This window comes from Carex rostrata, chromosome 1 (assembly GCF_964058835.1).
Source record: "Carex rostrata chromosome 1, lpCarRost1.2, whole genome shotgun sequence".
Lineage (NCBI taxonomy): Eukaryota > Viridiplantae > Streptophyta > Magnoliopsida > Poales > Cyperaceae > Carex > Carex rostrata.
The window spans coordinates 9,908,473-9,918,314 of record NC_135918.1 but is presented as its reverse complement, the minus strand read 5'-3'; positions in this window follow the sequence as shown (position 1 = coordinate 9,918,314).

Here is a 9,842-nt window from a genome sequence, read left to right as displayed (position 1 = left end):
GATTTGATAAATAAAAATGATTAGCAAGATATATCAGATATATATCTATATATATATATATATATATATATAGGGCCGGGCCTGGTGACCAATAAATGATGAGCGGTGAGGAGTACACGATAGCCGATAGGGGAAGATGAAGACTGAAGAGGATCCACATACAACAGGGGCAACCTACCTAGCTAGCTGCCTAGTTATAAGATATTAAATTCATTAATGAATTAATAATGATTTTACTAGCTAGATAGCGAGTAGCGATGCAATAATAAATATGAATGCCAATTAAGCTAGGTAGGTAGGTGTACGTGCACATGGTGTATGGTGGAAAAACGGAGCGCCGTGGACAGGGACATGGCGACCCATGTGATATCACTGGGAGATGCCTCATTGGTGAGGTATCTTCATTGATTGGTTAGCTTCATTTAGCTGAGGAAGGGAGATGGTGACCCCCCCTCCTTATTTAATTGGGTATATTCCACAAGGAATTGACTTTTGAGATTTGAGGATTCAGAAATGATTAAGAAATTGCTTAATTTATCAAGGAATTAATTAGTCTTCGATCGGCCTTAATCCTAGTTAATTAAGCTGGGAATGCTTTAAAGATTGAGGCAAATTAAGAATGAATGAATTTCAGCCGGATTCAGAATTCCAACAAATTGAAAAATACGATTAATAATCCAAAGGAAATTTGTGATGTAAAAAATTATATAACATTGATATTAGGCTTAACTAGAAACGGTCTTAATTCCTCACATAAATCCGTCTAGATACGTAACATATATAATGTCGCATTCATTAAATTAAAGAGAATAAAATATTCATGTTGAGTTTTGACTATATATTGAAATGGGCCACATGCATCCCACATGCTCAAATATATTGAAATGGGCCACATGCATCCCACATCCCACATTCTCTTCTGCATAGACTCAATTTAATGCATCTCAACCGTCTCATCAGAATCGGAGCCAATCCGATCCGAAGTGAAACGCACGGAGCATTTTATTCATGTCAACACAGATCAAACAGTGCGGATTCATTATGCTTTAATTCAAAAGTTGAGTTAATACATAGAGACCATTCAACGTCCAGACCTCTCGGAACTCAAGTTAAACCCGTCAAAGTCAACTTTTTTTTCAATAGAGGTACCGACTCAATTCATCCAGACCATTCAACGCATCCTTTCCGCAAACCTTAGTTACCAATAACCTACTTGGGATTTACCTCTAATGACGAAACAACCAAGAAAGTACACTTCCAGCCGATGTTAACCGCCATTCAGGGGAGATTGGAGGGATGGACTTACTAGATTCTTATCCTTCGAAGGAAGGATTACCCTAGTAAAAGCGGTTCTATCAGCAATGCTCTTACACTTTATGCAAGCAATTAAGGTGCCGGTGGGAGTGATCAATCATATCGACAAGTTGAGAAGGAATTTCCTATGGAAATGAAATGATCCATGCAAAGGGATAAACTGCCCGGTGAATTAGGAGAAGGTCTGTGCCCTCAAGAAAAATGGAGAGCTGGGAATCATAAGCCTTTCCTTGTAGAACGATGTGTTACTAATCAAATGGTTGTGGAAACTTGAATACAAGTCGGGTGGACTCTGGGCTAACACTTTATCCAAGCTATATGGGATATCACGGGCCACTCAGATTGAGCAGTATATGGGGGAATCAACATTTCTAAAGGTCTTATCGGTCTTTTTGAATCTTTATAGTTGTTCGGTGGTTTACCGGTCGACCGTCAATTGGAGGTGGATGCAGAATGAGCTTTTCACTTGTGCCTCCGCTTACAAATTCGTCCATCAAACGGGGGTTATGGACTCAGATCATGCATTCTTATGGGCCATGCGAATACCAACAAAGGTTAAGATTTTTATTTGGTTAATGCGAGGCAATAAGATACTGACACAGGAAGTGTTGCAGAATCGGGGATGCACGGTTCAACACGGGTGCCAGCTATGCGCATCGACTCTGACAGAGACCAGGGATCACATCATGTGGTCTTGTATATATACGCATTAAGGTTCTGGCAAGGACTTTTTGCGTATTACAACATCCAATTCAACGGAGGCGAAAATTTTTGCGATGGGTGGGATTTGACACAGCCTAACTTATCCAAAAATGAAATCTTGCGGAGAAACACGATATGGGCTGCAGGTGTATGGGCAATTTGGCAATAGAGGAATAATAGATTCTTCACCAACAGGAGAAAACTAGTGCATATCTTGATTAATGATACGACACTTGATATTTATTTCTGGAGGAACTCGGATTAGGAAATGTGAGGCCAATATCGACGGTCAAGGGGGCCATGGGGGCCTCTTTTGTATTTCGCTAGAATCTATATTCGCGAGTTAATTCTATTATCTGATGAAATGTATGGCTTGTAAAGCCAGTGTAAACAACTTTTTATTCAATATACCTGTTGGCCGTATTTCGCCACCAACCTTAGAAAAAAAAAGTTGAGTTAATGCAAATGATGCGAATTTTGCAGTTCCATTTACTCAATCTTGATTTATTTTCTTCTTTTTTTAGTATTTTCATTTCTACAATTACAAATAATTTTATAATGTATTTATAATATCTGTAAATATCTTTATGCATCTATTCATCTACTTATTTTATTTTAATAAATTAATAGATATATTAATCGCTAAAAATTAATAGATATATTAATTAATTCCGCTTGCAAACACATCACACATGACAATGCGATACCTGCAATTTCAATTGAAATTATGTACAATACTCAATAATCTATAATATTGTTAAATTTAATAGTTTGTTATCAGGAGGAGGGTTTGAAATATCTTTATTTTTTATTCTTCTATTATATCTTTATTTCTAAAACTGCAATAAATCAAAATTTAAAATTTAAATGTTAAAATAAAATCGTTTGATATTATTTATATCATTTTCTCTGTGCACATGTAAAAAATTACGATATTTTAATTTTGTTTTAATTAGCATCAAGAGCTTGCAAAAATACACTAATGCAGATAAATTCTGGAGGTTGATTTTTCAATTTTATTGATTCATATAAAATCAAAATCAGAAAGTGATAATTTTTCCTGTGCATGTGATAAAAAATAATATAAATCACATCTAACGGTTTTATTTTAATATATAAATTTTAGAGTTAAATAATTAGAAAACTAAAAAGTGAAAACACAATGAAGACAAATAAATGAAACATTCGAACCAAAATTTTTTTTATAAACCATAATTAATTAAATCAAATTTACGAAACCAATATGATTGTTTTTTTTTTTTTGAAAAACCATAAGGACCGAACGGCCCATTCGGTCTCCAGAATTGCCTTTTTCCCAGACCGAATGGGCCATTCGGTCTCACCAATTTTTTTAGTTTTTCACACATTCTCGTGTGACTGATGGTGCAAGAACATGATTTGGTTGCATCCAAGTTCTAGCTTTGGGTAGTTGAAATGAACCAGATTTATTTGATCTGTTCTTGAGGAGAAGAAAAGGCAAAAAGTGTTGTTGTGAGCCCATCGCATTTGGACCCTTTTTGAGGAACTATTGTTGGTACGGGTAGTCTATCATTTAGTCCATACATCAAACTACAAGGAAATAACTAAACTTGAATTATGCTATTATATTCATTTAACTTCATGTTTCTATTAAATCTAAAATATTTCTCATTTTAATGAATATTCAAAAAATTATTATTTATATAAATGAAAATTCCACTGTAACATTAATTTATAAACATAAATATCTAAGGTGCAAAATTTTTCAAATAAACTTAAACATCGACTTAAAAGCTAATGGATTATGCTCCAAGATGAATTATATATTACATAAATTAATGAAAATTAATGTAACTTAAACATTGACTTAAAAGAAACTTTAATCATAACATTTTATCTCATAAAATAAAATAGTTATACAAATAGTCTCTAAAGTATTATTCGTTTATTATTTTAATCTTTAAAATTTCAAATATATCATTTTGATTATTCTAAGTATCACGCATTATTATTTTGAACTTTTTTAGTTATAAAATAATATTTTGTCCCTTCAAATTTTTTATTTTAATTTAAATAATTATAAACTATAAAAAATAATCATATATATAAATTATATTATGTGGCTTTGTTTAAATTACTAATCAATTAGATTTTACAAGCAGAAGAAGGAACCTCTTACACCGATTATTAAATGCATACCAGGACTATAGGATAAACTACTAAAAATATATCCATTCACAAGACCGAATGGAGGTGTCGGTCTGGGCTAAAAATTCACAAGACCGAAATGGCCATTCGGTATGGACTAAAAATTGTGTTATTCGGATCTTCTGTGGCGGTATTAAGAAAAACTGAAAAAATTGGTGAGACCGAATGGCCCATTCGGTCTGGGAAAAAAAGCAATTCTGGAGACCGAATAAACTGTTCGGTCCTTATGATTTTTTAAAAAAAAAAAAAAGCAATCCTATTGGTTTCGTAAATTTAATTTAATTATTTATGGTTTATAAAAAAAATTCTTCAAACCATCCTCTTGTCTGCTTAGACTTTGGTTAAGAGCTTCGGCTCTCAAAAAAATATCCGCTCTGTTTATTCAGATTTGAATGGATAATTTTGAACCCGTTTACACCTCCCCATTGAGACCTCATTTTTAATAGAGAAATTTAGATATTTACCCATCATAACTTCATTAAATAGAGATTTACCTATCAAAAATTTAAAATTAGTTACGTCCCATCCAAAATCACTTAAATTACTTATATCCCATCTACTATTTTTATCATTTAAAATAATGAATTAATATTGACAAATTAATAAATTGACATCTTTGTCCTTATTCTGAAAACTGTGTCGTGCCCCTTCACCTTCTCATCAATTTGATAAGTCTAAAAAGACAATAATTCACCCATGCTATTTTCTTCTTCTCCTTCGTAAAATCAGGTAATAAGTATTTCTACCTAGAATCAGCATACATACTATGTAATTAATATAGTTAGTTTTATTACATATGACTGACATATTCTAGTATAGACTAAGTCTACTAGTATTGAGCACAAGTTAATTCGACTCGCACGATACACCGTTCTGTCATGTTCTTAAAATGTTCTGAATTATAATGAGTTTCCAAAAAAAAAAAGCAATCATTAAAGTCACCATTCTTCGTAAAAATATTATTGATGAATCCAAACTTAAGCTACCTCCTAGATATTCAAAATATACTTGCATATCTTTCCCCAATCTCTTATTTATAAATCAGCTGCTCTCCTCATTTTTATTTAGCGAGTCCCACAATTAATAAACAATTTTGCATATCCATAACACAATTCTTAATATGAGAATTGAAAGAGCACACCAATCGCGTCAGGTGTCGTTCCTAGATACGGTGCTGAGAATTTCGGAATTGAAAGGGTTTTGAATGGCAAATAAGAAATTTGCTTCTTTTAGAATTCCAACTGAGAATCGGTTTGTCTACGAGCACGCTACTCTCAGTTTGAGAATAGGGACAAAGATGTCAATTTATTAATTTGTTAATATTAATTCAGTATTTTAAATGATAAAAATAGTAGATGATGATATGAATTATTTAATTGACTTTGGATGGGGATATAACTAATTTCAAATTTTTGATGGGTGAATATCTAAATAATGAAGTTATGATGGGTATATATCTAAATTTATCTATTTATATGATTGACACTATATTAGTACTGTTACATATATTTTAACAAATTTTTAGGTATAATTTTTATATATTTATTTAGTTTAGTATTGAAATATCATAAACACGTATGATTTATGATATATGGTAAATAAAATAACATTATAGGTTAATTAGAATGACTGTGGAGTATGAATAAATGTTTTAAAATAGGATAAAAGGGGATATTAACAAAAAACTGTATCCAATCACACAGGACTATTTTTTAATTTTTAATTTTTTTACTAATTAGCTTTCCTTGTAAATTCAAAAGGTGGCACGTACTTACAAGCAGTGTTTTAAAAGTGATTTCAGCCGTGGATGGATGTGAAGCAGCAAAATCATGAAACGATATATACATCATATATATATAGCTTGCAAACCTGATGCAGCAAAATATGAAGTGTCAGGAATCTGTATGCTTCCCTCCAGGAACTGAGCCACCTGCCGCATGCTCGGTGTGGCCGTAGGTTCTGGATGTGCATGAGCATATATATATATCAATCCCAATTTTAGCACCATTCTGACACTTCATATTCGGATCAACTGTCTCAACAATCCTCCCTTTCTTCCACCATTCTGACACTAACTCAACGAGCCCTACATGGCACATCATCTTGAATTCATAGACCAAAAAGAGCTCCCCCTGGCCCTGGCGTCGGCAGTAGCCCAGGAGCTGAACCAGGTTGCGGTGCCTCAACCGGCTCATACTCGCTATTTCCGACACAAACTCTCTAATATATACCCTGTCTTGAATCGTGTATGGTGTATGGTGGAAAAAACGGAGTGCCTGGGGGTCTACAACTACAATTAAGCTGGTGCACTGTGTACAGGGACATGGCGGTCCATGTGATATCACTTGGAAATGGAAATGCCTGATTGGTGAGGTATCTTCATTTAGCTGACCCCCTCCTTAATTAATTATATTATTCCACAAGGAATTGACAATCAAATTTAAGAGATGGTGATTAATTTATTAAGGAATTAATTAGTCTTCGATCGGCCGGCCTTAATCCTAGTTAATTAAGCTGGGAATGCTTTAAAGTTTGAGGCAAATTAAGAATGAATGAATTTCAGCCGGATTCAGAATTCCAACAAATTAAAAACGAGACTTTCTAATATTGATGGCATTTCTTAATGATTTTGTTATCAAAGATTAATAATGTATAGTATAATAATAAGGACTAATTAAAAGGACATAAAATTAGGACGGCTTAATTTGCCGCTGTAAAATTTTAACTTTCATGCAAGTCAAAATCATATGGATAGTTAAAATTGGTTATAAATATAATTTTGGACCATAAATTATCTTAGCTATTTTATTTTTGTCATGTCATGGTCGAAAGGTGGATGCCATTAATAATAGGAAGGAAATTTGTGATGTGAAAAATTATTATATAACATAGGCTTAACTGGAAACGGTCTTCCTCAGTCACATAAATCCGTCTAGATACGTAACATATATAATGTCGCATTTATTAAATTAAAGAGAATAAAATATTCATGTTGAGTTTTGACTAATTATAGTCGTCGGAAGAAGCTGCTTAGACTTAACTTTACACATACTTCCTCTTCCCATTTCTCTTCTGCATTAACTCAATTTAATGCATCTCTAACCGTCTCATTAGAATCGGAGCCAATCCGATCCGAAGTGAAACGCACGGAGCATTTTATTCATGTCAACACAGATCAAACAGTGCGGATTCATTATGTTTTAATTCAAAAGTTGAGTCAATGCAAATGATGCGAATTCTGCATTTCAATTTACCCAATCTTGATTTTTCCGCTTCTTTTTGTAGTATTTTCATTCCGAAATTTTTATTTATAAGAAATAAAAATAAAAAAATATTAAAAATAAGAAAGATCACTGTAGAATTTTAAAAATAAAAACGGTAGTCTTACGATTTAGAGTCTCTGCGGAACGCCAATAATCACACAGCTCACGTTAAAAAGAAAAAGAAAAAGAAAAAGAAAAAAGATATAAGTCCCGACTCCAAATGAGAATCAAATTCGGAAAATAAAATCTCTAAAATATTATAAAAGTGAAAGTCCAAATTAGACAAAAAATACATTTTTTTTTTTCCAAAAGTAGGACTTCAAATTAGACAAAAATAAAAATGTGAGACGTCTTATATTTCATCAGGAAGAGCCGGTGAAGGCGCAATCGCATTAAAATGACTATAGACGAAATGCAAGGAAGGATATTGGGACACTAAGCTAGGCGTTCGACTCACCAAAGAAATGCAAGAAATGCAACAGGTTGTTCAAACTCTAACATATTGTTTAATATCATGAGCGAGAAGCTCATGGGCAATATGGAAGGAAAGGAACAGAAGGACCTTCATCCAAAAGAGAAAACTAGAGAATATTGTAATTAATGAGGCTGCAATTGATGTACATAATTGATTATTATTTAGTTAGATGCAATAGCGAGAACGGAGGCCTGAACATTTTGGATGCTTTCTTAGCTTTATTGACTGAGCTTTTTAATAGTTGACCGATATTGTAATCATATTATGGTTACAATGATCATTTGATCCATGTAATAATCCTGTACAGTTTTTTTAATATCAATATATCTTAGTGGAAATTCACTGACCCTAAAAAAAACATATTGTTTAATATATTGTTTTCTATAATATACATATTTGTAAAGTTTCACATAATTTGCAGAGACATCTTCTAGTAGGAGCGGCGGAAGATAATGAATTGTGTTTATGTAATGTCTTATTTTACTTTTTATGTTCTATGTCATACTTATTTTATGGATTTAAATTTGATATTATATTATGTAATATATTTAGGGATTTAAATTTGATATTTACAATATGCTATGTTGTATTTAGGTTTCTTATGTCTTGTAACCGGTTATGCCATGTAACTGATTATGTCATTCTTTTTAATATGCTATGTTGTATTTAGGGATTATGTTATGTAACCGATTATACTTTAAAAGATGATATGTGATCAAATTATTTAATAAAGTTAGTAAGGTTTGTGATATGTGGGGATTTTCACTGATGTCGTTGTTTTGAGGAGCAGCTCTGTTGCTGTTTTGAGGAGCAAACGAGTAAAAATAAAATAAAAAGGAAGCGTTACGGAGAAAGAAAGGAGATAGCAACGAGACTTAAAAAAAATCGCGTGGTTGGTAGGATTTGGAGTTCCACTTTAGATTTTTTTTTTGATATCTTTTTGAATTGTTTGTCTTATTTGGAGTTTCTGATAAGCATAAATTACATACACATTTTGATCTGGTTTTTATCATAGAATAACTCCAATTATCATGTATTTTGAGTATAAAGTAAATAGTCCTCAGTGCGGGTCATTCACCCGCACTCAACACTTAGCCAAATTTTTAGCCTCACAGCAGACCAAGGAATTTTTCCCAAGCCTACTGCGGACGCACTGACCATCCAGTGCGGATGGGCCTAGCCGCACTGAGAACTTAGCCGATTTCAGGAATTGCACATGACATGCTTCAGTGCGGGTCAGCCACCCGCACCCATATCCAGTGCGGATGTACTGAGAAGATCTTCAAAGTTAAATAAGGAAACTCAGCACTCAGTGTGGGTCATCCACCCGCACTCACCACCAGTGCGGACGCACTGGAGCCACAGAAAGCCAAAATTACACGTTTTCAACACGATTTCTATTTTTTGCTCTTCATGGACGCGTTTTACAGCCAAATATGGATAAGGCAACCTGAGAAATAATCTAAATATAGCACTCACTCACCTCACAACTATGCTCCTTAATTGAGCATAGCCCTTGGCTATAAATGGAGGAGTTATTCTCCCATTCAAAAACACATCCATTCTCATCTCTCTCTCCCTTAGTGCATGTCCATTTCCATAAAATATAACGATAAATCTGCGGTAATTCCTGGAGTTCCTGAAGCTTTTCTAGGAAGAAGAAGAAGGTCTAAACAAGATTTCGGCAAGTTTGAGGTTCTTGATTCAATAAAGGGTGTAATCATTTTTTTATTTCATTTCTTCTTATTTTTGCCAAACTTTGTAATGGATCTCTCCATGAGGGAGTAGATCTCTCTCTAGGGGTTTAGGTCAATGTATGAACTTGTTTAATTGTATCTTATTCGGTTATTTGTTTTTGTTATGATTGTTTTTATGGGATTTGATGTTAATTTATGTGATTT